The sequence below is a fragment of the Oryctolagus cuniculus genome, chromosome 3 (assembly GCF_964237555.1).
Source record: "Oryctolagus cuniculus chromosome 3, mOryCun1.1, whole genome shotgun sequence".
NCBI classification, from domain to species: Eukaryota; Metazoa; Chordata; class Mammalia; order Lagomorpha; family Leporidae; genus Oryctolagus; species Oryctolagus cuniculus.
In genome coordinates, this window is record NC_091434.1 from 174,882,431 (window position 1) to 174,909,821 (window position 27,391).

General features: G+C 49.4%; 1 protein-coding gene across 3 annotated transcripts in view; it reads right to left on the reverse strand.

Moving 5' to 3' along the window:
• The window catches only part of CUL1 (cullin 1), a 109,082-nt gene extending 106,625 nt beyond the window's left edge, over positions 1-2,457 (reverse strand). The window contains exon 1 of one of the 3 annotated variants that reach the window (XM_051849029.2): positions 2,341-2,457. The gene's annotated coding sequence lies outside the window, so the exon portion shown is untranslated. Of the gene's footprint in view, positions 1-1,720; positions 1,940-2,002; positions 2,140-2,340 lie in introns of those variants that run through there. The other 2 variants (XM_051849028.2, XM_051849027.2) reach the window with 2 other exon arrangements.
• Positions 2,458-27,391: the final 24,934 nt, after the last annotated feature.

Here is a 27,391-nt window from a genome sequence, read left to right on the forward strand (position 1 = left end):
TATACACTGATGAAAAACCTAGCGTATCTCAAGTTGGTTTGTTTTCTGGAAAAAAAAAATTTTAAACGGTACCAAGGGAAACAAAGCTTAACTTTTTCTTTTTAAAAGCAGACAATTCAGCCATCTTTCAAGCTTAATGAGCACTCTCCTGAAACCTCCAAAAATGGGCATAATAGAGTTAAAGCAAGTCTTGTGTTTGCGTGCTTTGGAATTTGAAATGCGATGCAACTATTTCAACTTACTATGGAAAGCAACACACAGGACTTTGAAGCAAAAATCTTTCTAATACAAAGAAAAACCTCATTCCCAAACTTTTTATAAAAATAAATGCTTAGTTCGACTTTTTCAACAGATCATCATAGATTATCCTACGTGACATAAATGCTCCAGGACTTCAGAAAGCCGGGTCCATTTTGAGGGACACTCCAAAATTAACTGCGAAACTTTAAACTGCACACACTTCTGCAAGGCAGGAACTCATGCTAGAAGCTCCTGGCTTAAAGTAAGAATGAATTTAGTTCCTCTTCTCCAATCTGTTAAGTGCATTTACAAAAACACTGTGACCCTTTACTCCACTCATAACTTTGGACTATTTTAATGCTACTGCAGCAAAGAACAATTACACAGAGTAAATACATACTTGAGTAACTTGAATGCAATTCAGTATTTGCGCACTTACTCTAACCCCTATTACGAACTGCAGGCAGCAACAGTGACCCAATCAGCAAAGAGAATCGTCTTTGGCACAGCCAGCTCAAGAAGGGACACCCTCAAGTTTGGGGCTTCATCTTAAGGAACGCCAAGCATTTCTCTTTCTCAATCATACGTCTACACTGCACAGCGCCACACAGGTGATTGGAAAGCCGGAGTTTTCGGGCTAACCTGGGCCTTGGGCACCGAAGCGCACGACCCGCGTGCCTGGCGGACCCCAAATCCCCGCGGCCGGGGCTCCCTCCCGGCTCGGGGCGCGCGCTCGTGCCGGGGCCGGGGGCGCGCCGAGGCCAGGGCGCAGGGCCTGGGGCCGAGTCGAGAGCGCTCGGCGGGCGCCGAGGGGCTCCGTCCGGTTCCGCCGCCGCCCGGGCATCCCTGCGCCGTCTGCGCCGGCCCGCTCCCCCGAGAGAACGGAGCAAAGGGGAGACTATTACCCAATAATAGCGCCCTGCACGGCCGCAACAAAGCGAGCGGGGCACCCGAGAGCCAGGGAGACCGGCTCGGCCGCTCCGGAGGCGCGCCGGAGAGCATGCCAGCGACGCCCGAGGGAGAAGCGCGAGCCGGAAGGCGGGGGAGGGAGAGAGGGCCGAAGCGCGGCCGTCCCGCGAGGGTCGCCGCACGAGGCGAGGCGAGGCGCGGCGCGGACGCCGGCCCAGCCTCCGGGAGGCGAGCCCGGCGCCACGCAGGCCGCCGCCTCCGGGCGCGATGAATCGGGCTTTTTCCCGGTGCGTAGTCCGGGCCTGGCCGCCCCGGAGCCGCGGCCCGGCCCGGCCAGGCAGGCCCGAGCCAGCCGGGGTGACTCAGGGCGGGCCCCGCTCGCCCCTCGCCCGCCCCCGGCGTCCTCCGCCCCGCGAGGGCCCCCGGCCCGGCCGCCATTCCGCCCGGCCGCGGGTCGGCGGCTCAGGCCTCGCCCGCCGCCTGCGCTCGGCCGCCGCGGCCCCAGTCACTGCGACACCGCGGCTCGAGGCCGGGCCTGCGCCGCCGCCTCCGTTGGGCCGCCGACACTCACCCGCATTTCCAAACGCCCGAAAGGCTCCCGCGACGTCTCCGCCGGGTCGCTGGGTCCCGGTGAAACCCCCCCCGTCCCGCCAAGGTCTGGCCGCGTCCCTCAGCCACCGGGGCTGCCCCGCCTGGAGCTGCGTGCGACACGGCGCCCGCCTCCTCCTCCTCCTCCCCTGCCTGCCCGCCCGCCCGGCCCTCCTCCTCCTCCCGCCGCCGCCGCCGCCGCCTGCACCACGCAACCTCCGCCCTCTCGCCTTCCCTGCGCGGCTCCCCGCCCTCCCGGCCTCACCGGCTCCGGCGACCGCGGGGGAGACGCTGTTGGGGGAGGGCCGGAACGCACCGCCATCGGCGTCCGGGGCGGGGGAGCCGGGAAACCGTCGCCGCCATCGCCCCACCAGCCTGAGGCGCGGGAGGGGCCCGGCCGCCTCCCGCCCGCCGGGGTCCCCCCCGCTCGCTTGGGTTGTTTCTACCTGCAGTCTCGTGGCCCCTGGCCCCCCCAAACGCCCGAGCCGCCCCCCACCGGGCGCACCGGATCCTCCACCAGGTTTCACAGCCCGCCTCGCCTGGGGGCCGCCTCCGAGGGAGACCCGGCTTCCCGCCACTCGGGACCTCGCGAGCGGGGCTGACCTGGGGGCTGGAGGGGCGGCGGGGGGCTCCGGCCTCTGGAGACGCTGCGCGAAGCAGCGGGAGGAGAGGGGCTCCCCGCGCCCCTGCCCCTCCCCGTGCGCACACACTCCCCCAGAGCTGACATGGAACCCGACTACCCCCAGCCACGTGCCTCCGGGGACCGGGAGCGCAACCAGCAGCGGTGTCCCCGACTGGCGTTTAAAGTCAGCGGGGGCAGGTGGTCCCGAAAATCCGCGCGGACTCCCGCGACACGTGCGCGCCTCGCTCTCCCCGCGGTGCACCTGCCCGCCTTCGGAAAGAGCGCCCGAAAGCCTGAGCCAGGCTGGCTGCATGTCTTTCTTAAAAAGTCTTTTTCTAAAATACACCCAACCAGGCTCCCCTCCTCAAACCCTTTAACCGACGCGCTTTGGGCAAATTTTGACGAAGATTCGCTTTTCCTTAGTCTTTGTAAGCACACATCAAGAACAGAATTGAAGGTTTTGATGACATGCTTGGCATGAGATGTGACTATAAAATACTGTTTTCACGTGTCGTCAGTAGTAGTTAATCTCACTCCTTAGGAATAATCTTAGGATTGGGTGTTTGGAATATTAAGCAAAATTTGGCAGCACCAGTAACAGAAAGCATTGACTTACCTCACACCTAGTGAGATTGCGAGATGCCTAATTCCACTGAATGAGTAAGGAAGGGTTTCCAATTAGCCTGTCGTCTGGGCAGAAGTTAGGATGGAGGCAGTTTCCTGTTTTCGCCAAACCAAAACATTGCAGAGATTGTAGAAGCACTTTGGGGCAGAAGTGGTCAGCCAGAGCAGAAGGCCACCCCCAGAGTCCACACGGTTCCCCTAGGAACACCGGGTTCTCTTAGAAGAAAAATCCCTCTCTGAAATGGGGGTCTTTTGTCAGTCTCTGTTAAGCATCCTTAGTTTGTAAATAAACTTGTCACCAAAGTATGGAATCCTTAATTTGTGCAGGGGTTGAAAAATTCTTGGTCTGTACACTTCTAAGTAACCTAGTCAAACGAATCGTTAGGTGTATGTAGCCACTTTTTATATGGCTTTCCTGTAATATCCTTGGTTCCTCTTACTGGGACTTGTGTGTTCCACAGACAACTTATCTCCGAATTCCTTAACCTGTCTTCTCCATCTCTTTCAATGGGGTTTCCTTGTCTGTGACTTCCCACAGATGAAGGTAATGGCTAAATGGGTCAACTTTCCCTTTATTGTTTACCAGAAAACCTTCTGTTTTGTGGGTTTCAAAAAAAAAAGTTTTATTTATTGGAAAGCCAGAGTGACAGAGATGGGGAGACAGAGAGCGATCGATTAATTATTCATGTACTGGTTTACTCTGCAAATGCCAGCAATAGCTGGACTGGGCCAGGCAGAAGCCAGGAGTCGGGGATTAAATCTGGCTCGCTCATGTTGGTGGTAGGGACTCAAGTCCTTGAGCCATCACTTACTGTCTCCCAGATTTGTGCATTAGCAGGAAGCTGGAGTCAGGAGCAGAGCTGGGACTTGAACCCAAACACTCAGCCCCAGCACACAGGTGTCTCAGGCAGGGCCTCACCACGCTGCCAGCTCCCCACACCCGTTCCTGTTTCTGACTTCCTCCTGCACCTTCATTCCTAGGAGCTGGATCAACACCGATCTCCACTTTGCAACCAGACTGCATCTATTCTGGACAGATAACCTTGCCTCCAACACCACGGGCCAAGGCCACCTACTCTGTTCTGACTTCACAACGGCCTTCCTCCAGCTTTGTTCCCCATCTCAGCAGAATCAATGGCCCTCCAGATGACCCAGTGTTTGGAGAGAGAATTCATGTGGTAGATGTCAGAATCAAAATTTAAAATAACCTCAAAAGATTATTAGGCCAAACCGATGAAATAAAAATACAACTTTACAAGTCTAAAACAATATGACAGAGCCGGAAAAGGCCATGTTTGAGGTTTAGGCAGACCTTGGTTTGTATCCAGAAACAAATTACTATCTTTTGCTTTAGTTAAGTCACCTGTTAGTTGGGGCTAAGAAAACACCTACTTGTAAGGGTGTGGTGAACGGTAATTCCAGCATAATTCCTGGAACACTCAGGAAGTTTCCCTTCCTTTCCTCATCTTCCACAAAGTAGAGGCCTGCTCATTTCCCTGTTACTATTTGTAAGGCTCGTGTTTTGTAAGTCATAAAGGTCTAGAAACAAATTCAAAATACTGACACATGCACTTGGCATCCCAGAGCTGTTGGCTTCCTGGAGAATCTCATGGTCTACTTTAGCTCAGACTCCAGGGTACAAGCGCTGTCGTCATCACACCTGCTTCCCAATGAAAAAAAAAAAAAAATCCAAGGCCGAGAGTTGTTAGGCAATTTGCTCTGAATCACTCAGCCTGGTCAGTAGCAAAACCTGATCCGATGACTCTCAAGTCCAAGTATAACCGCTCCTTCGCTAAGGCATTTCCACAACCGAGTTGCTGCTTTCACCTTCCCGGGGGTTTCCCGAGTCTGGTGTCTTCCCTGTCCTCCTGCCTGCATGCCGAGTGACTGAGCGTGTTTCTTCTAAACGGATTCCTGCATCATTATGTCTTTATCCTTGTAAATTTCAATGGATTCCCATCGTGTACAGCATTCAGTCAAAACTCGGACCTGGCACTTGTAAGGTGCGCTATATCTTATCCCAACTTACTCTTCCAAATTTATTTCCAGCACTTGTAAGAGGAACTCTCAGCTCTGTCCAGTTCTGTTGGACCTACTCACTGGGCCGTAAATACCAACCTGAATCGCCCTTTAGGGATGCGGGATTCCATTTATCTTGCTAGATAGTCAGGGAGCAGTGATTGTCAGCTTCCTGCTGATGCATCCTGGAAGGCAGCCAAAGGTGACCCAGACACTTGGGTCCCTGAAACCCACGTGGGAGACCCAGATTGAGTCCCTGGCTCCTATCTGGTCTGGGCCAGCTCCAGCTGTTGTGAGCATTTGCAAAGTAAACCAGCAGATGGAAGATCAGTCTCTCTCTTTGTCTCTCCTTCTGTCACTCTGCATTTCACATAAATAAAATATTTTTAGAAAAAATATACAAATGAATAATTTTTACAAAAAACATACTTCAAAAGGTTCATGGAAAATGGAATTAAAAGATAAGATTGAAGCTGATGTTGTGGTATAGTGGGTAAAGCTGCTGCCTGCGACACCAGCATTCAACTTGGGCTCCGATTGGAGTTCCAGCTATTCCACTTCTGAGCCATTCCCTGCTAACAGCCTAGGAAAAGCAGTGGAAGATATCCTAGGTGCTTGGGCCCCTGCCACCCAAGTAAGAGACCTGGAGGAAGCTCTTGGCTCCTGGCTTCAGCCTGGTCCAGCCCCAGCTGTTGTGGCTACCAGGGGAGTGGACCCGTGGATGGAAGATCTGTCTCTGTTTCTCCCTCTCTCTTTGTAAACTTTTTTTTTTAAAAGAAATATTTATTTATTTGAAAGACAGAGTGAGAGGAGAGACAGACAGGTATCTTTGACCCTCTGGTTCACTCCCCAGATGGCCACAACCACTAGGGGTGGGCCAGGCCGAATCCAGGAGCCAGGAGCTTCTTCCAGGTCTCCCACGTGGGTGTAGGAGCACAAGCATTTGGACCATCTGCTGCTGCTTTTCCCAGACCCTTAGCAGGGAGCTGGATCAGAAGTGGAACAGCTGGGACTCAAACCAGTGCCCATGTAGGATGCTGGTGCTGCAGCTGACGGCTTTACACACTACACCACGGCACAGGCCCCTCTCTGTAAATCATAAAAAAAAAAAAAGAAAAAAAAGGTGTTTATTTTGGTGCCAAAATGTTTGGAAGCCCTCTCTCATAAGGAAACTTTAAAATGACGATTTGAACTTAGAAGAGTGATTACCACAGGTGGGGAAGGGTAGCAAAGAGGATCTAGAGGGAGGATGCATAGGGCACCAAAAAGGGGTTAGGAGTGATCAGCCTGGTGTTCCAGGCGCAGAGACGACTCTGGTTCACAATAACGTATCATATACTGCCGAAGACCTGGAAAAGAAAACCTTGTAAGCTCCAAACATGAAGATCAGGAACTAGAGATCCTAAGTACCTGATTTGATCAGTTTATGTCGATACACGTGATGAAACATTGCACTGTTCTCAGTAAAATGTATATTACATTTACTAAAAAAAAAAAAAAACTTTTTAAAAGAAAAAAATTGCATCCACACTATGGGGAATCTTCAAAAATTCATGAAAAATAAGTATGACAAAAAAACCTATGTATGGATTTCTAATTTGATTTGCATCAAAATAAATGTATTTTTAGTACCATTTTTCTACCACTTTTCAGAGGACCCTTGGCTTTCCCTCCTTCTTTTCCGTGTCTCCAGAGTGTGCTCCTGTGTCCAGCCCAGTGCAGCGCCCTCCCAGGAAGCCTGCCTTTCACCTCCACGCAGGCCTCTGTGATCCTGCCCCCTCGTTGCCGGCTTCCCACTTGTGCTTTTAAACGAGGTGGCCTGGGACTGTTTCCTAAAATTCACCAGCTTCTCAGCATTGTTTACTACCTGGATGATGAAAGGGTCCTGAGTCACGTGACTATGAGCTTATTTCTAAGGCGTGGGTAAGGAACTAGCCAGCCATCCAGGGCACAGTATATTGATTTAATGGGATGGTTTCCAACCCCGACTTTGCTTCGGAATCATCTGGAGACTTAAGTGCTGAGTCCAGGGGCCTCATTCTAAATTAGCTGAATCCAAATTGCGTGGGAAGGAGCGGGGAGGAAATTTGAGACGACCGCAGTTTATTTTATATCCTGGCTTCACCACTTATTAGCTAGGTAACTGGGCAAGTTACTGAACCTCTCTGGATCTGTTTCTTTATCTATGGGCTGGAAATGGTAATAATAGTATCTCATACACTGTTGTGAATTAAATATGCAATAAAATTGCATACGACGATGGTGGTGGTGAGATGACTCTGTAATGACCTGCGTTTGGGAATCACTTGCACTCCTTCCCCTATTAAAGTTACAAATGTTATGACCTTAAAACTTTTAGTTTTAAGCATTATGATACATTCTAATAAGCCTTATTTGTTTTGAAATAGTGTTATTATTTTAAGGAAGAGGAGCCAAGTAAATCAGATTTTTCAATTACATTTATTTAACCCAAAGCATGAAATATGCATTATTCATGATTTTTTGAGAAACTAATTCCTTTTAGAAAAGCAACTACATATATAATGGAGTAATTCAATCAAGTTAGTATTCAAAGGAAGCAAGAAACAGACGAAATCACATCATGATTTCTTCTACTTCACCGAACCATAAACTTCTCTTGAAGAAGCTGGTTTTAAATCCTCTAATTTATTAGAAAAAAATTTCATAATTCATTTTGGTTCATCAAATCTCAAAGAAACAAAATATTTATAAAATATGAATCAGAAACTTACTTACCGAAGTCACAAGTTGTCCCAGTGAGGAGCAGAGAATTAGCGGACCTCACCTACTCAACTCTTAATTTCTAAATCTATCCGAGGACAGAAGGGCCCTGTTTTCATTACTTAAGATTCCACCCATGATTGTTAAGCACCAGCTTTTGAAGAGTCAGATAGCTCTGGGGGAGCAGGGCCTAGAGAGTCATCCACCCGTTAGCCTGACCCCCTCTATCAGGTTGCTGTCCTAGTTTGGGACAAATGAAGTTTGGAAGAAATTCTGAGTGCCTCGGGGCAGGCTGAAGGTTGTGGGGCAGAAGTTCTGAAGCAGAAGAAGGCAATGCAGGAAAGGGTGACAGTGTGTGTGTCCAGCTTCGGGTCTGCCAGTTGCCAGGCCTAGCCCTCTTGCTGTGTGTCCCAGCAAGTGCTGCTCTAAGACAGTCATGAATGAAGCCCTCTCCTGAGACCTCACCTGCCGGGCCTTAAAACCATGCAGCACAGGAAATGGAAATTCATTTTTAAGTGATTCAGCCTAGTCTCTATGAGAAATTATTCAGGGTTCCAGAAAGCTCTACTAAAAGTACTTCTTCCCGCCGGCGCTACGGCTCAGTAGGCTAATCCTCCGCCTGCGGCACTGGCACACCGGGTTCTAGTCTCGGTCGGGGCGCCGGATTCTGTCCCGGTTGCCCCTCTTCCATGCCAGCTCTCTGCTGTGGCCAGGGAGTGCAGTGGAGGATGGCCCAAGTGCTTGGGCCCTGCACCCCATGGGAGACCAGGAGAAGCACCTGGCTCCTGCCATCGGATCAACGCGGCCATTGGAGGGTGAACCAACGGCAAAGGAAGACCTTTCTCTCTGTCTCTCTCTCTCACTGTCCACTCTGCCTGTCAAAAAAATAAATAAAAAAAAATTTAAAAAAAAAAGTACTTCTTCCCGGAAGCTATGGTGCTGCACGTCTCAGGCCACCCCCATATCCACCAAAGAAGGCCTCCGTTCTGATTCTTCTTTACCATGCCTTTATTCTGATTAAAGAGTTTGTCCTCGGGCCTCTTACTTTCCCCCTGTCCTGTATAGACAGCAAGCTACATGAATTCACAGACTGTCTTTTGCTTCTGTGCCCTTAGGATTTAGCTTGCTTCCTGAAAGAATGGACGGAACCAGTCATTCTACTTCCTGGCTCAAAGGCCTGCACTAACTTCCCATTTACTGCCCAAAGCATCACAACACCACCTTCCTGAGAGCGAAACACCATCTGTATTTTGGCTCCAATGCATCAGTCCCTCTGGTTTGTCTCTCTCTGGTTTCGTTTTGTTTCGTTTCGTTTCGTTTCGTTTCGTTTCGTTTCTTTTCTTTTCTTTTCTTTTCTTTCTTTCTTTCTTTCTTTCTTTCTTTTCTTCCTTTTTAATTTACTTATGCTTTTATTTATTTGTCTTTTATTCATTTGAGAGGCAGAGAGAGAGAAAACCAGAGACAGAAAGACAAATAAAACTGTTATCGGCTGTTTCACTACCCAAATGCCTGCAACAGCTTGGGCTAGTCTGGGTGGGAGCCAGGCATCAGGAATGCAATCTAGGTCTCCCACATGGGTGGCAGGAACCCCATTACTTGAACCATCACCACTGCCTCTCAGGGTCTGCACTGGTCGGAAGCTGGGCTCAGGAGCCAGAGATGGGAACCAAGCCCATGCACTGACGTGCGGCAGTGGGTGTCTTAACTGCCGGGGTGAACGTGTCCTGCCTCCTGGTTTCTTACATGTAGTTACTAGATCCCAGCTGGACTCCGGCTGAAGCCCATGAGCCTCCATGAATTTCCTCATCCAACTACACCTTCCACGGAAGTCGTTCTTCCCATCACTGCATGCCCTGATACAATCCATGGTTCTGGGCCTGCTTTAAGTGAAGTCTCTGGTGAAACCGTCCTGTTCCTCCTCCCTTTCCCTGGACAGCTTCTTGGAGATGTGCTTAGGCGAGCTTGTATCCCTACAGGATTGGGTTAGCTAAGTATCTCCAGGGAGACAAAACCTAATCATCTGTGGAAAAATTATATTAAAAGATAAGCTTATTTTTGTGCAAAAAATTAAAATCCAAGCATAATTGTAGGATAATACGCATTTTCCAATGAACTTTGTGAAGATCCCTTGTGTGTGTGTGTGTGTGTGTGTGTGTGTATGTGTGTATAGAAAGAGAGTGAAAGAAAGCCAGCAAGCAAGAAAGGGAGGAAGGAGGAACTTCAAGGAATTGATCCATGACTACGCAGGCTTTCATGTCCAAAATCTTCAGAGCAGGTTGTCAGACTGCACCCCAGGGAAGAGCCACTGTTGAAATTCAAGACTGAAGGCTATCAAACTTCTTGTTTAGCGAAGGTCACTCTCTGTTCTCTTAAGGTACTCAACTGGTGAGGCTAGTCCTGTCCTGCCCCACCCCTACAATGTGGATGGCAATCTGCTTTGTTCAGAGTCCACCAAACACCAACATCAGAAGAAAAAAAAACCTCACAGAAACATCTGAATACTGTTTGACCAAATATTTAGGCACTGTGGCCCAGCAAAATCATCACAAAATTAACCACCATAAGAACCGAGCGGAATACCTTGGACATAGCAGATCGCACTTTATTTAAAAAGTAGTTAGACACGCTGTCTCAAGTTTCTTACATCCTAGCGACTCCTCAGCCCATTTCTATGTATTCCTTAAGTTCAACAGCATTTGGTCCTACTACTTCCCACCGCCCCATCATCTAACTGCTCATTCTTTGACGCCCAACTACTATACTCTCAAGACGCTCCTATCTGATATGTTTCCCTTCATCTGACTCTCTTCCATCTACTGCTTAAATATGGGTTCCTGAAGCTTCTATGTTCCTGCAACATGCTCTTCTTGTGTGATTTGGTCAGTTTCAATTGTCATCCATATAAAATTATCACCTCCGACTCTATCCAAAGACACATCTAGGTTTTGCGGTACTTGACGTTTATACAATTTGATATGTGTGGGTTGGTGGGGGGTACTCTAAGAAAATTTGTATGCTGGGATGACTAGCAATAACTGAATTGTACATGGAAACCCCATAGATATATCCCATGAAACCCATTCTATATTGTGTTCCTCAGTCAGCTTCCCCCTAAGCAGCGCTCTCCCCCTCCCCATGTCTGGAGAATTCCAGTGCCACCTGACCTGAGAGAAAGAGTGAGGAAGAGGAAGGCTTACTGCGGAAAGAGGCAGTATTCCTGATCTTAACCAAGTGCAGCTAAAATAATCTACTTCTGACATTTTTATTGAAAAAAATATGACTACCTGCACATATTGCTAGGGCCCCTGCCAGGGGCTTGAATGAACCCAGACAGGTTGGGGGGGGTGCCAAAGCTTAAGTTTCACTACCTTCAAGAAAATCCATCTCCTCTCTGTCTTCAGCCTGACCTCTCCCACGTTCCAGCTCTGAATTTTGAGCTGCTTGCCGCACCCCTCCACTTCACTGCCCCTCATACTTTAAACCATGTGGCCTCAAAGACCACCATTCTTTCTTCTCCCCCGACCCCTCCTATACCTCCCTTTCTGTGGGGAGCAACTGGGAGCAACTCGGACTAGAATAAGTTACTGGAATTAAGACTTATTCTATGCATCTGCTCTCCCACAATATGGCGCTGGGAGAGGAGGAAACAGCTTCTACTCAGCTGCCTCCAGTTCAACCAATAAACAGCAGGACCTACTCCTGATTGGAGGAGAGCAGCGTACTCGGCGTGTGGGTAGCAGAGTTGGGATTGGTGGAAGAGGACTATAAAGGAGGAGAGAGACAACATGCACCGGGAGCATCTATCTGAAGGAACACCTGAGCAGCCCCCGAGAGAGCCGGCTGGCGGTGTGCTGCTCCCCTGCGGAAGTGGGGAAAGTGGCAGGGGGCCCGCCCCTCCACGGAGGTGGAAGGGACGGTAGCCAACCCGGGAAGAACCAGCAGCAAACCCGGGGAGGGCCGAGCAGACGAAAGAACAGCGCAGGGTCCTGTGTCGTTCCTCCGTGAAGAGGGGGAGCGACATAATGGTGCCGTGACTTGGATAGGGAAACCTAGGAGGGAAGAAATGGGAAGAAGTGGGAAAATACCGGAGAGACTAGCAAAGAGCCTAGGGAAAAGCCGGACGGAAAAGGTGCCGGAAGAAGCTATCGAAAGCCTAGGCATAGACTCAGATATGGACTGTGGGAAAGAAGTTAGGATTGAAAGTGAAAGTGAAAGCTTTCATAGACTTGGATGCGGACTATGGCGGGGAAGCTAGGAGATTGAAAGCGAAAGTGAAACCTGGAGGAGGCTTGGACTCGGATGCGGACTGTGGGGAGAAGCCGGGAGAAATGAGAGGGGAATATTGTTGTTGGAAGAAAAGTTAGGGAAACATACTGGGTAGAGAAAAATGTTAGGGAAATTGAAGCCGTGGGGGCAGGCCAAGGCGGAGACGTAAGCTATCTTGGAATTCTTCAAGTCAGCCCGGGGAGCAAAAGGCGAAAATCTGGAACCAGAGGCAGAGACGTGGGCCGCCAGGTTGGAATTCGACAGGTTAGCCTGGGGAACTTGGACTGAATGCCGGTGGCGGAAACGTGAGCTGGGCTGTGTGACTCGCGGAAGCTGCCGTGCGCAGAGAGAGTGGGTGGGGCACAAGTGGGGAGAGTGCACAGGGCGCGGATAGATAGGGAACGTGGGGCTAGTGCGAAGGCCGTGGAGACCGCGGAGCGCGTAGAGCCAGGAAGTGACCTCGGGGCGGGCGCCGGGAAGCCAAAGCATGGGCTGAAGCAGTGCAGAGCCGGGAAGCCACCGCGGGGGAGGCGCCGAGAAGCAGCCTCGGGGCGGGCGCCGGGAAGCCGCGGGGATAAGAGAAACAGAAGTTTAGAGGTAAAATGAGAGAAATAGGAATGCTGGCAGATAGAAGTAAAATAGGAGAAATAGGAATGCCCGGAGATAGAGAAATAGAGAAAAATAAGGCCTCCCCACAACACGGCAATGAGAGAGCTTGGATTTGGTCTGCCTGATTAGTAAGACGATAAGCACCTGCTGGCGGCTAGCAGCTTACCCGCTGCAGGTCACTGAAGACAGGCACATTATCAACACCAATAAGTCTCCCCACAAGACGGCAATGAGAAGGCTTGGATTCGGTTTGCCTGATAGGGCTTGTAAGCACCTGCAGGCAGTTCTAGCAGAGCAGAGTATGCGCTGCAGGGCACCGAACACAGGCACGCATCAGCGCCTAAAAACCTCCTCACAACATGGCGAAGAGAGGACCCGGATTCGGTTTGCCTGACTGGTAGGGCTTGTAAGCACCTGTGGGCAACTCTAGCAAGCAGAGCAGAGTGTGTGCCGCGGGGCACCGAAGACAGGCGCGTATCAACGCCAAAAAAATAAAAAGAAAGGGGAATCTGTGGGGAGCAACTGGGAGCAACTTGGACTAGAATAAGTTACTGGAATTAAGACTTATTCTATGCATCTGCTCTCCCACAATATGGCGCTGGGAGAGGAGGAAACAGCTTCTACTCAGCTGCCTCCAGTTCAACCAATAAACAGCAGGACCTGCTCCTGATTGGAGGAGAGCAGCATACTCGGCGTGTGGGTAGCAGAGTTGGGATTGGTGGAAGAGGACTATAAAGGAGGAGAGAGACAACATGCACCGGGAGCATCTATCTGAAGGAACACCTGAGCAGCCCCCGAGAGAGCCGGCCGGCGGTGTGCCGCTCCCCCGCGGAAGTGGGGAAGGTGGCAGGGGGAACTGCCCTTCCACGGAGGTGGAAGGGACGGTAGCCAACCCGGGAAGAACCAGCAGCAAACCCGGGGAGGGCCGAGCAGACAAAAGAACAGCACAGGGTCCTGTGTTGTTCCTCCACGAAGACGGAGAGCGACACCTTTCTGTTTTCTGTCTCTGATATTGGCACAAGCATCTACCTCATTCTGCCCTCTTTTCCACCACTGAATATTTTTGTTTATTAAATTCCATTGCTGTGCTCCAGATGTGCTTTGTCCTCGAAAGGTGCATGTGTTGGCACTTGGTCCTCAATGTGGCAGTGGGAGGAAGTGGCAGACCTCTAATAGGTGAAGCCTAATGGGAAGTCCCTGGAGATACTGCCCTTAGAAGGGATGGATGTTGTTCTCCTGGGACCCCAAGTTGGTTCTCATGCAGGAAAGCTGTTCTAGAAGAGCCCCTCCCTGCTCTCTCTGGCTCCCTGTCTTGCCACCTGTCCCTCTCACACACACTCCCACCATGGTGATGCCATTGCCATGAGGTGGTGCAGCCAAGGGGCCCTCACCAGAGCCTGCCTCATGTTGTTCAGACTTTTAGCCTCCAAACTGTGAGCGCTGTAAACTTCTTTTCTCCATAAGTTGCCCAACTTTAAGTATTTTGGTTATAGTAACAGAAAATGGGCGAATGTGCTTATCAAGTTCAGGACTGTTAGCTTTCAGTGGAACTGCTCCATGGCCTCCTAGCTGGTCTCACCTCTAATTCGCCCTGCACACAGCTGTGGTTATATTTCTGCGATATGATAACGACTTCCTCAAGAACTGGGGCTGGGGCTGGGGCTGGCGCTGTGGCATAGCTGGTAAAGCCATCCCTTGCAGTGCTGGCATCCATGTGGGCACTGGTTCGAGTCCCAGGTTCCGGCTGCTCTACTTCCTATCCAGCTCCCTGCTAATGCTCCTGGGAAAGCAGCAGAGGATGGCCCAGATGCTTGGGCCCTTGTGCCATATGGAAGACCCAGAGGAAGCTCCTGGCTCCTGGCTCCTGGCTTCAGACCAGTCCAGCTCCAGCCACTGCAGCCATTCAGGAATAGAACCAGCAGATGGAAGATCTCTTGCTCCTTCTCTCTCTGTAACTCTGCCTTTCAAATTAATAAGTTATCTAAAAAGAAAGAGAGAAAGAAAAAGAACCATGGTTTCATGGGCTCTGCAGCTAGACAATCCAATTGGAAAACTGCTTGCTAGTTGTTTGACCTTGGGAAATCATTTTATGTGTCTGTGCCTCAGTTTCTTCACCTATAAAATGGGAATAGCACCTACTTCACAGGATTTTTTTTATTTATTATTATTTTTTTATTTTTTATTTTTATTTTTTGACAGGCAGAGTGGACAGTGAGAGAGAGAGAGAGCAAGGTCTTCCTTTTGCTGTTGGTTCACCCTCCAATGGCTGCCACGGCTGGTGCGCTGCAGCCAGAGTACTGCGCTGATCCGATGGCAGGAGCCAGGAGCCAGGTATTTATCCTGGTCTCCCATGGGGTGCAGGGCCCAAGCACCTGGGCCATCCTCCACTGCACTCCCTGGCCACAGCAGAGGGCTGGCCTGGAAGAGGGGCAACCAGGACAGAATCCGGCGCCCCGACCGGGACTAGAACCCGGTGTGCCGGTGCCGCAAGGAGGAGGATTAGCCTAGTGAGCCGCGGCGCCGGCCACAGGATGGTTTTGAAAAATAAAAGCATGTCATGGTGCTGGATATGTGACCCAGAAGAAGCATGGGTATACTACTGTCATGACGTAGCTCTCCTAGGAAAACTGTCCACAGTTCCACCGCCGTACCCACAGACAAGGCATTCAATAATCATCTCCAGCCTGAGACTCAGCTCCTGTCCACACCTCTTCTGAGACGTTGCACTGCAGTCACACTCAGGCAGGCAGCTCACTCTGTGGGGAACGTCCTCCTCGATTTTCCTCCCGAGGAAATCTTAGTCCTTCCCCAGGCTCCTGATCTAACACCATCCTCTCTCTGCAGTTTCTCCAGTAGACACTGGAGTCCACCCTCACTGTGTCCTAGCGTTTTCTCCCCCAACACTAGGAGAAAGACCTTTCAGAAACTCTCCCTCACTCTGGATTTTCTTCATCAATGGCCAAAAAGTGGGTTTGAAGTTTTCGAGCCACTCTTCTTGCAGGCATGCTCTCAAGTCATACATGTAAAGTATTTCTTGGATTATCCCGAGTTTTTATTGGCACAACTTGGAGAGAACTTTCTAGCCATGAATGATGAAGTGTGTTTTCCAGGTCATAGTGAATTTGTGCCAGGAAAAACTTCATAGCCCATCCACACCATTTGTTTATATGACATATGGTAAGGAACTGCTATACTATTTAGAGAATTCACAGAGAAGAAATTTCAATGACCTTAGTACTTGGTTTTCTTGGTCTATAAGGTCAGTTGCTTTTGACTCAATATTCACTTTGGAGTAAAAAGATGGAGCTGGAGGGAGCTTGCTGGCTGGAGTCACCAATGAACAGGGAATCATCAAAAAAGATATTATACTCCTATTTTATGAGGAAATAACTTTTCCTCTAATTTCTCTGTGGGATGGCATGTGAAGAGAGCTTTCCAGAATTTGCATAACTTCTCTGACCATTTCTTTTTTTAAGATGGTGCATTTAATTCTGAGTTGGAATCTGCATTAAAACCTCCTGGCCAGTTCTGCTGACAGAGTAAGATCAGAAACCAAACTCTCTGTGCAACAAGGACTACCTATTGTCATCATAGATAATGTTCCGGGAACTTTGTAAGGGTCACCATCCATTCAGCAAGGTCATTGGCAGGTGTTTGGCTTCTCCGAGGATGCCGCAGCCTCCCAGTCAGGAGCTGGGAATTCAGTGCGCGTCTCTCTCTGAGTGCCAGGAGCCCAGCAACCTCAGTGTTTATTGCTGCCTCCCAGAGTCTGGAAGCTGGGGTCAGAAGCTGGAGGCAGGCACCCAATGCCGGCACTGTGATACGGGACGTGGGTATCTTAACTGGCATTTCAACTACCAGGCTAAATACCCCCTATTTATCTTTTAATTTAACTTTTCTGTGAACTTTTTAAAAGCCCTTTTGCAGAATTATTCTCTTATAGTCACTCTTTCATCACATTGAGCAATTCTTTTTATACAACATTCCTGTTTAGCCTACTCTGTGGTTTCTATGTTCTGAGTGGACCCGGACGGCTACACGTGGTTTGCCACTACCCTTATTTGTTAGGGTCCCTGTGGTATTGAGTCTCCCTGCTTTGCCTGTGCAAGCAATATTTTAAGGCGTACCTCTGGTAGTTGTAATTTATGTATTGGGATGAATTAAGCCAGCTTTTTATGATGGAAAGATCCAGCACTTTGGGATAAAGAGCTCAGCGTTTGAGGTTGGTCCCTCCGTTATGAGTTGAGTGATTGTCAACATGGCACGGGCCTTCTTGGTCAAGTCGCTTATCCATGGAGCCTTAAAAGGAGAGTGATCACACCACAGTGCTGATGTGCAAATCAAATGAAACACACACAGGACATGTTTCATCCAGTGACGTGTTCCAAATGAAGAGCCATCTTTTTCATTTAACTGTGAGACACATTGTGTAATGAAAGACTGTGACTTTTGCTGATAATCTCTCAAACATTCAGAACAGCAGTGGATGTCTTCAAAAATTGTACCACGCAGGCCATTACTTGGAAAAACATTGGCAGCTGGCACATCCATCCAAGATGGCCACCTCTCAAGATCCACTACTAGGAGCAGGTAAAATAATTATTCTCTTCTTTATGTCAAAGACAAGGAAAGGAAACCTACATACAGTGGAAATACTGTAGAAGAAAAGTTGCTGTTTATATAGTTTAAGATTTCTAGCTGTTCTGAAAAGTGAAATAGTTAAGGATGTGAAAGAACAGGATCAAATTAAATGTGTTTTTAGCTAAAACATTTGAGTATAGGCTAGTTATTGTAAGAAAAACTTGATGTCAAGTCAGACTTCAGCAAGTAATTTTGAGAATCTGGTGATAAAAGTAAACACTAAAGAAGCATAAAAGAAAGAAAGTTACAAAAAGGATTTCTCAATTTCTAGTTTAGAAGTAACTTTAGCCTGGTTTAAAAGTTTCCAATACTTAATATTTTACAAACACTTTTTATAGGCAGAACATTCAATATGTAAAAAACCACCGAATTCCAAATTGAAATATATTATGATACTCAGTATTTCAGGATGCTTTTTTTTTAAGATTTATTTATTTATTTGAAAGTCAGTTATACAGAGAGAGAAGGAGAGGCAGAGAGAGAGAGAGAAGTCCTCCATCCACTGGTTCACTCCCCAGTTGACCGCAACAGCCAGAGCTGCGCTGATCCGAAGCCAGGAGCCTCTTCCGGGTCTCCCACGTGGGCGCAGGAGCCCAGGGACCTGGGCCATCTACTGCTTTCTCCAGGCCATAGCAGAAAGCCGGACTGGAAGTGGAGCAGCTGGGACTCAAACCGGCGCCCATATGGGATGCCGGCACTGCAGAGAGTGGCTTTACCTGCTATGCCATAGCGCCGGCCTCAGGATTTTTTTTTAATAAAAAGATTTATTTGTCTTTATTTGAAAGAGTTACAGAGAAGTAGAGACAGAGAAAGGAGAGGGAGCTCTTCCATCTGTTCACTCCCCAGATGGCCGCAATGGACAGCAATGGGCCAGACCAAAGCCAGGAGCCAGGAGATTCATCTGGGTCTTGCACATGGGTGGCAGGAGCCCAAAACTTGGGCCATCTTCCGCTGCTTTTCCCAGGCCATTAGCAGAGAAGTGGATCAGAAGTGGAGCAGCCAGGACACAACCCGGCACACAAGGGGGATGTTGGCATGGCAAGTGGTGGCTTTACCCACTATGCCACAACGCTGGCCCCTTTAGGATGCTTTTTGTAAATCATTACATAAGGAATGGTAAAAAATATTTTCAACAGGGTTACCTGAAAATAGCCCTTTGTTAACGTGTTGATTTCTCATCCTGAGGTGCATTAACAAAGTGGATATGAATGCAATGGGTTTTGCTAGTTTGTCTAATTTTAGAGTCAGCAACGATATACATTCTGCCAAAATCAGCTGTCATCCTTTAAACGCGTTATTTGCACAGGTAACTGTGTGGTTGTTTACCTGCTGCGTCCCAACAGGATGTCAGCGTCTGAGCGGCAGCAGTCCTCAGGGAATCCTCTTCATGGTAGCTTTCATATATGGACGAAATTCCCTTCATCCTTCTCCCCTGGACTGCCCTGCACGTTGTGGCTCACTTCTGATAAACAGAATGAGTGGAAGTGACAGCGTGAGCCTTGGGAAACTTGGTCCTCGGAGGCAGCGCGTCTTCTCCTCTGCTCACCCGCCCTTGGACTGTCCGCTCTGGGGGGAGCTGGCTGCCAGTTGCGAGGACATCCCCTACGTGCTAAGAGACCAAAGCCCACGCCACAGCCACGTGAGCGAGCCGGCTCCTAAGTGGAGCCTCTAGCCCTGGCCAAGTGCTTGGATGACTGCAGCTCCACTGAGACCCTGAGTCAGAACCACTCACCTCGGCCACTCCTAAATCCTCGAACTACAGAAAAGACGAGATCATAAATGCTTGTGGGCTTTATGCCCCCACAGTTTGGGGTAATTTATCAGCCAGCAGTAGTGAACGAACACAATCTTGGAAAGGACACATCTCCTTTATCCACCAGGGAGAGATGGCCTGAGGTGAAGTATCTTTTTTTTTTTTTTTTTTTTGACAGCAGAGTTAGACAGTGAGAGAGAGAGAGAGAGAGAGAGAGAGACAGAGAGAAAGGTCTTCCTTCCGTTGGTTCACCCCCCAAAATGGCCGCTACAGCTGGCGCACTGCACTGATCTGAAGCCAGGGGCCAGGTGCTTCCTCCTGGTCTCCCATGGGGTGCAGGGCCCAAGCACCTGGGCCATCCTCCACTGCCTTCTCAGGCCACAGCAGAGAGCTGGCCTGGAAGAGGAGCAGCCAGGACGGAATCCAGACCCCGACCGGGACTAGAACCCGGTGTGCCAGCGCCGCAGGCAGAGGATTAGCCTAGTGAGCCGCGGCACTAGCCTGAAGTAACTTTTGAGCAGTAAACCCGTGACCGTCTGGCAAGACTGTGGAACTCCTCTGACTCCACACGCGTGGACTTCAGGGAATCATCCCTTCCCCCACTGTCGTAGTTTCCTGTTGCTGCCGTAGCCCATTTCCATAAAGCAATGCTTCCGGCCGGCGCCGCGGCTCACTAGGCTAATCCTCCGCCTAGCGGCGCCGGCACACCGGGTTCTAGTCCCGGTCGGGGCGCCGGATTCTGTCCCGGTTGCCCCTCTTCCAGGCCAGCCCTCTGCTGTGGCCTGGGAGTGCAGTGGAGGATGGCCCAGGTGCTTGGGCCCTGCACCCCATGGGAGACCAGGAGAAAGCACCTGGCTCCTGGCTTTGGATCAGCGCGGTGCACCAGCTGTGGCGGCCATTGGAGGGTGAACCAACGGCAAAGGAAGACCTTTCTCTCTGTCTCTCTCTCTCACTGTCCACTCTGCCTGCCAAAAAAAAAAAAAAAAAAAAAAAAATAAAGCAATGCTTCCAGCAACACCAATGTATTATCATCCTGATCCGGGGGTCAGTCGTCCAGAAAGGGTCAGCAGGGCTAAGTTCTTTCTGGGGGCTTCCGGGGAGAATCTGTTCCCTTGCCTCGCCCAACCTCTGCAGGCTGCCCACACTCCATGGCTTACAACCCAGCGTCATCCCGACCTCTGTTCCCAGCATCGCACGCTTTCCTCCTTCGACCCGCACCCACTGCCTCCCTCTCTAAGGACTTTATGATTACACCGGCCTCACCCTGAGAATCTCCCAAGACTAAAGTTCCTTCACTTAATCACACCGGCACAGTTCATTTTGCCATGTAAGGTAACACGCTCTCAGGTTCCAGAGGTTAAGCTGTGGGCGTCGGTGGAGGCCTGTTTTTCTTCCTAGCACACCCACTAGGACTCACAGCCCAAACTCGGGTCCAGGTGGCCCCCTGGTCCCTCTCCCTTGCACAGCAGCACCCCTCTCACCCCACTACCTGAGGGGCGCTCTGATTTCCTCTTTCCCCACAGGCTCTTCCTCTTTGGAGAGGGCTCTTAAGCTTCCTTGTTTTAACAGAAACGTGGGTCTCCCTTAGGAACATTCCTTCCCCCATGATTTTCCACCTCCTCTGCTGTACTGACCACAGGGCAGCAAGAAGGGTTCTGTATTCTCCTGGATCCCAGATGCCACTGCACAGACCTTCGTCTTTGTCCCTCAGTCAATGGCTTTTCATCTGAGAGTCATCCAGTGTTCCTGCTTATCACATCCACGTGGTCACCCTCTGGACCCTTCCTTGTCACCGCTAGCAGCGTTCCTCCTCTGACAGTGTGGAGGATGGTATTCCAGTCTCTCATCACGTCTTCGTGTCACGGCAGCTATTCTACCCCTCATTCCTGTACCGCTGCATCACCACCACCACCAATCGTGATACGTAATACAGTCGTCCCAGGGTACCCCCTGGGGATTGGCGCCAGAACCCTCTGCAGATACCCACACCTGCTGAGTCTCAACGTGCTATCGTGTTTGCACATTACATATGCATATCGTGTGTATACTTTAAATCCTCTCTAGGTTATTTATGGTACCCAATACAATGTAAATGCTTTGTAAAATGGTTGTGAAACTGTATGTTTAGGGGATGGGGACAGAGATAAAAAGTTCATGCATGTTCAGTGCAAGTGTATTCTTTTTCTGAATAATTCTGGCCCACAACTGGTTGAGCAGAATTCAGATTCAGAGGGCCAACTGTACGTTACAGCAGTTTCAAAAATTATTGCCTCCTCAAAAAGTTAAGTTTGGCATTATCATTTGGCACAGCACTTCCACTTCTGGGTATAAGTGAGAAGGCTGGGACTTGGGCAGATATCCGTATACCATGTTCATACAAGCATTATTCTCAATAGCCAACAGGAGCATTGACCCATGTGTCTATCGACAAATGAATGGATAAGCAAAATGTGGCATACACACACAATGGACTATTGTTTGGCGTTAAGAGGAGGGACATTGGGGTGGGCATTTGTCATAGTACCTGAGATTCCGCTTAGGGTACCTACAGCTCATGTTGGAGTGCCTGGGTTCCAGAGCTGGCTCCGTTTCCAGTCCAGCCTCCTGCTAATACACACCCTGGGAGGCAGCAGGTGATGGCTCAAATGCTTGGATTCTCTGCCATCCACCTGGGAGACCCAGAGTGAGTTCTAGGCTCCTGGTTTCCCCTTGGCACAGCCTCAGTTGTTGTAGGCATTTGGAGAGTGAACCAGAGACGGAAATACACATACTCTGTCTCTCTCTGTCTTTGGGCCTTTCAAAGAAATAAAAAGACAATTTTAAAATTTAAAAGAAAATTCTGACATGTGCTAAAACATAGATGAAACTTTAAACTTAGGAAATGATGTTAAGTAGAATAAGGCAGATACAGAAGGACAATTATTGCATGATTCCACTCCTAGAGATATCTAGAGTAGTCAAACTCAACAGACACAGGAAGCAAACTTGTGGATTTCCAGGGGTTAGGGGAGACAGGACTAGGGAGTTATTGTCAGGGTTTCAGTTTGTGAAGGTCAAATATTCTGGACATGGATAGTGGTCGTGGTTGAGCAACAGTGTGAATACTTACTTACCACTCAACTGTACATCTAAAAATGCTGAAAAGGACAAATTTCATGTTATGTATATTTTATCACAGTAAAAAAAAATCTCATTTTTAAAGTGAGGAAATCAGGGCTCAGAGAAATGAAATATTTTGCCCAAATCACATGGAAGTCATCATATTTGTCAAGGACAATGTTGGCACTAGGACTGGACCCAAGCAACCTGATTCACAACTTAATCAGCTTCCTCTTAACAATGCCCAGGACCCCGACTCCTACTTCTCCCGGTTTCTCAGCACTTTGCCTGCTCCTGCTTTTGAGGATGCCTAAAAGCCACACACTTCTGGATTTCCAAGCAAATAGACTCCTAGAGCCTGGCCCGACCTTGGGCTCCAGGCACCGGTCGTGTGTGCTCACCGAGGGCCATGGACAGGAATACAGTAGGCTCTCAGGGGCGTGGATCTTGGGGGAGCACCGGTCACTGGCTCCACCTGGCTGGTTTGGGCTGCTCCAGCCCTCCTTCTCCACAGTGGCCTTACCAAATGTCACGGCTCTTCTCCGAGCACCCTTCTTCTCCTCCATTGTATCTCAGTGGATGGTTTTCTACTTGGCTGGGAAGAGTGAGGCTTCTGGTGCATTGACAACTCCTGCAGGCATCACCCTTCCCCTGTCACTTCTGCCTATCCCTACGGTTAACTTTTTAATGTGTGCTGTTTTCGTCTGTTTATGGACAGGTATGAATGTATCCCATCTAAGAAACAAAAAGTCAGACATCAAAGAAACAAATCCAAAGGACTTCCTTTACCCTATGTATTTCTCAGCTGCTGTCTGCTTCGGATCCACAGTCTCTCCTTTATCTCCCATAGGCTTCTCTGCCCTCTTCAGTTTAGTTTCTTTCTCACCCCTGTAATGAAGCCGGTCTGCCTAACAGCCCCTGAAATAATGGCATTACCCAGCATGGCATGGCATGGCACACGTTAACACATAAACATCACGTTTCGGTTGTCTCCAAGGGAAACATCTCAGTGCTGACATCCGTGCCCCCCCCCTTTTCTTTTGACAGTCAGAGTGGACAGTGAGAGAGAGACAGAAAGGTCTTCCTTTGCCGTTTGTTCACCCTCCAATGGTCGCCAAGCCGGCGGGCTGCACCGATTCGAAGCTAGGAGCCAGGTGCTTCTCCCGGTCTCCCATGGGGTGCAGGGCCCAAGCACTTGGGCCGTCCTCCACTGCACTCCCTGGCCACAGCAGAGGGCTGGCCTGGAAGAGGGGCAACCGGGACAGAACCCGGTGCCCCGACCGGGACTAGAACCCGGTGTGCCGGCACCGCAAGGCGGAGGATTAGCCTAGTGAGCTGCGGGGCCGGCATCCGTGGCTCTTTATGCAACTTTTGACCCTTTCCCTTTGCTCATTCTTGGCATCCCCTCGATGTCGCTTCGTATCCAGAACACCGCTCTGCCCTGAATCTCGCTCCCCTCCAGCTGCTCCTTCCAACTCGCTGTTGTCCCGGCTTGTGTCCGGCCCCTGCTTGCCCTGCTGCTCTAGGGACACCCTCACATCACCCCACCAGTGTGGCCTTAACACGCTGCCTGGGGCGACTGACTCCGACAGCATGTCCCTTCCCTGCCTTCTCTGCCCATTCCCCCAACCGCATGCCCAAGTGTCTCTTCTGATCCCCACGGATAGGTGCCGCGAGTACGGACACCCTCTTCTTTTGCTTCGCTTCCTGACTATAGAGCCTCTTGCTCACGTCTCCTGCTTCTTTGCTTTGCCTTCAAATGCTGCCCACCCCCCCACCCCACCCCCCCCAGGCCTGGCGTCTCCTTTTCTCCTTCAATTACTCCGGCAATGTCACAGCTTTCGAATGTCTGTCCTTAACCCAAGACGTGTTCAAGGCTGAGCTTGCGTGCGGCCGTGATTCTGCCAATGAACGCGTGGAAGGTGTGTGTAAACTGTATCAGGAACAGCTGAACGGAGTGAATCCCAACAGCCCGTCCCTCACACAGGGAACCAGTCAGTTCGGTGTTATTGATGATCTGGCAGGCCTCAGCGGCCTGGTTCACCGGGCTGATACCCAGACATCCCAGCCTCATAACAGACTGGATCCAAGAGATACACCTGCTCCTCCGCCGGCCGGCCCAACAGGCGGGGAAGTGATGGAGTTGGAAGCATTAGGGGGATGTGGTGGGCTTGGAACAGGTGCGTACAGCGAGCTGGGGTGGGAACTTCGTATTACAGGGATCCTGTTTCCATCTGTTACCCTCTAGCCACGACTGAATGTAGTAGATGAAGTGTGAGAATCTTTTTCGATCTGACACCTGCGTTGCACCTTTTTTCTTCCTTTTTTTAAACTTCAACATTTTTATGAGGATTTAGATGGAAGTTTTTTGGTCAGTTCATGTTGGTTCCAGAGCTCAAGGCTGTTGAGGTCTGCTTTGTAACAGTCACTGCACTAACTCTTGGAGATGGGGTGGGGAGCGGCTCAGTTAAGTTACATCCTCCAGGCAAATTCTTAGTGGAAAATGAATGTTCTTTGGTTATATTTTTCTCTGAGTGGTGGTGTTTGGTCTCTGAACATTGAATTTTCTTGCAAAATATTTTCAGTTTCAAAACCAGTATGTGGCCGGCACCGCAGCTCACTAGGCTAATCCTCCGCCTGTGGCGCCAGCACACCGGGTTCTAGTCCCGGTCGGGGCGCCGGATTCTGTCCCAGTTGCTCCTCTTCCAGTCCAGCTCTCTGCTGTGGCCAGGGAGTGCAGTGAAGGATGGCCCAAGTGCTTGGGCCCTGCACCTGCATAGGAGACCAGGATGAGCACCTGGCTCCTGCCTTCGGATCAGCGCGGTGCGCCGGCCGCATTGCGTTGGCCATGGGGGCCATTGGAGGGTGAACCAACGGCAAAGGAAGACCTTTCTCTCTGTCTCTTTCTCTCACTGTCCACTCTGCCTGTCAAACAAACAAACAAACAAAAAAAAAACAGTAGGCTAGCATACAAAGAATCTGAAGAAAATTTGTGTATGTGCTGAATACATTTTGCTGCAGAGTATGTAAAACTAATACACTTTTACTCCATTTTTTTAAAAAAAGAGACATCTTCAAAGTCCCAGACCAATGTACTGAGCAACCTCCTTGCCTATTCTTAGATATTTCAAAGGCATCTAAACTCAACCAACACAAAGCAGGCTCATGATTGCACCCCATACAAACCGCCCGTTCCTTCAGAGTTCATTCTTGCAACTAGCAGCTTTGCCATTCAAAGAGTTGCAACACAACCATTGTTCTTTCTCTTGTAAGTTCACACCTTTAGAGTTTACCAACTCCTATAAACTTTACCTCTAAATCTTGTTTTCTTGAAAGTCAGGTTTTTTTTGTTAGAATGTAATTTAGGTATCATAAAATTTAGCAATTGTAAGTGTACAGTTCAATGAATTTTGGTTAATATATACAGTTGCACATCCACCATCACATTCAAGATGCAGAATCTTTTCATCGCCCCAAAAAGTTTCCCTGGGCCCTTTTCTGTAAGTCTTCTCTCCCCATGCCAGCTGCTCCTGGCAACCACTGCTCTTTGGGGATTTAAGAATAAATGGAATCATACAATATGTATTGTTCTGTGTCTGACTTCTTTTACCTAGCACGTTGCCTTTGACATTTATGTTGTTGCTGTGCCAATTCTTTCCTTTTTGTTGCTGAATGCTATTCCACAGTGGAGATACACCACAATTCACTTACGGTGTTCAGGTATTGGATATTTGTGTGGTTTCCAATCTGTGGTCTTTACATAAAAGCTATGCACAAGCTTTTGTGTAGGCATCCATTTCGTTTCTCTTAAGTAAATCTAGGTGCAGAATTGCTGAGTCTGATAGTAAGAGTATGTGAAGCTATCGCTGGGTCCCTGAGCACTTGTACCATTTTGCATTTCCAAATGCAATGTGTGAGAATTCCAGTTGCTCCATATCCTCACGGACACTTGGATGTAGTCAAGCTTTTTAATTTCAGCTGTTCTAGTAGTTGTCTCTCACTATGGTTTTGGATAGCATTTCTCTATTGGCAGCTTCGAGCAACCTCTCGTCTGCTTATTTGCCATTTTTATGTCTGCTGAGGGAAAGTGTCTGTTGCTTTTAATTTCTTTGTCTTTTCGTTATTGAGCAGTAAGATCTTACGTACATGCATCTCAAGTATTTTCTCCCAGTCTGACATTTGTCCTTCCCTTTGTTGCGAATGTCTTTTGCAGGGAAAGGGTGTTTGGCTCAGTCGTTACGATGCTTCCTGGGGTGCCTGTGTCCCACCTTAGAGTGCCTGGGTTCAAGTCCTGGCTCCACTTCCAATCCAGCTATCTGCTAACATACTCTGTGGGAGGCAGCAGATGATGGCGTAAGTGCCTACGTCCCTGCCATGCATGTGGGAAAACTAGATGGAGTTCCTGGCTCATGTGCACTTCAGCCTGGCCCAGCCCTGGCTGCTGCAGGCATTTGTGGGAGTGAACCAGCTGAGGGAGGAGCTCTCTCTCTCTCTCTAATGTTACATTATTTATTTATTTTTTTTTTTTTTTACAGGCAGAGTGGACAGAGAGAGAGAGAGAGAGACAGAGAGAAAGGTCTTCCGTTGCAGTTGGTTCACCCTCCAATGGCTGCTGTGGCCAGCGCCAGGAGCCAGGTGCTTCTCCTGGTCTCCCATGGGGTGCAGGGCCCAAGCACCTGGGCCATCCTCCACTGCACTCCTGGGCCACAGCAGAGAGCTGGCCTAGAAGAGGAGCAACCGGGACAGAATCCGGCGCCCTGACCGGGACTAGAACCCGGTGTGCCAGCACCGCAAGGCAGAGGATTAGCCTATTGAGCCACAGCGCTGGCCATTTTATCCTTTTTTTTTTCCAAATAAACCTTTTGTTTACTAAGTACAATTTCATAAGCACAGCTTTATGAATATAGTGATTCTTCCCACCATACCTGCCCCCCTACCCACACTACCATCCCTCTCCCTCCTCCCTCCTCCTCCCTCTCCCTTTCCCAGTCCAATTCTCCATTAAGATTTGTTTTCAATTAACTTTATGCACAGAAGATCAATCTATACCAAGTAAAGATTTCAACAATTTGAACACATACTATATATGTATATATATAAAATATATAACATATATTATGTATATATATATAAAACTGAGAACAAGTTTTACAGTTAATTCTCAAAGTATAACTCATTGAGGACAGAGGTCCTGCATGGAGAGTTAGTGCACAGTAACTCCTGTTGTTAAATTAATAATTGATACTCTTAGGTATGGTGTCAGTGACTACCCAAGGCTC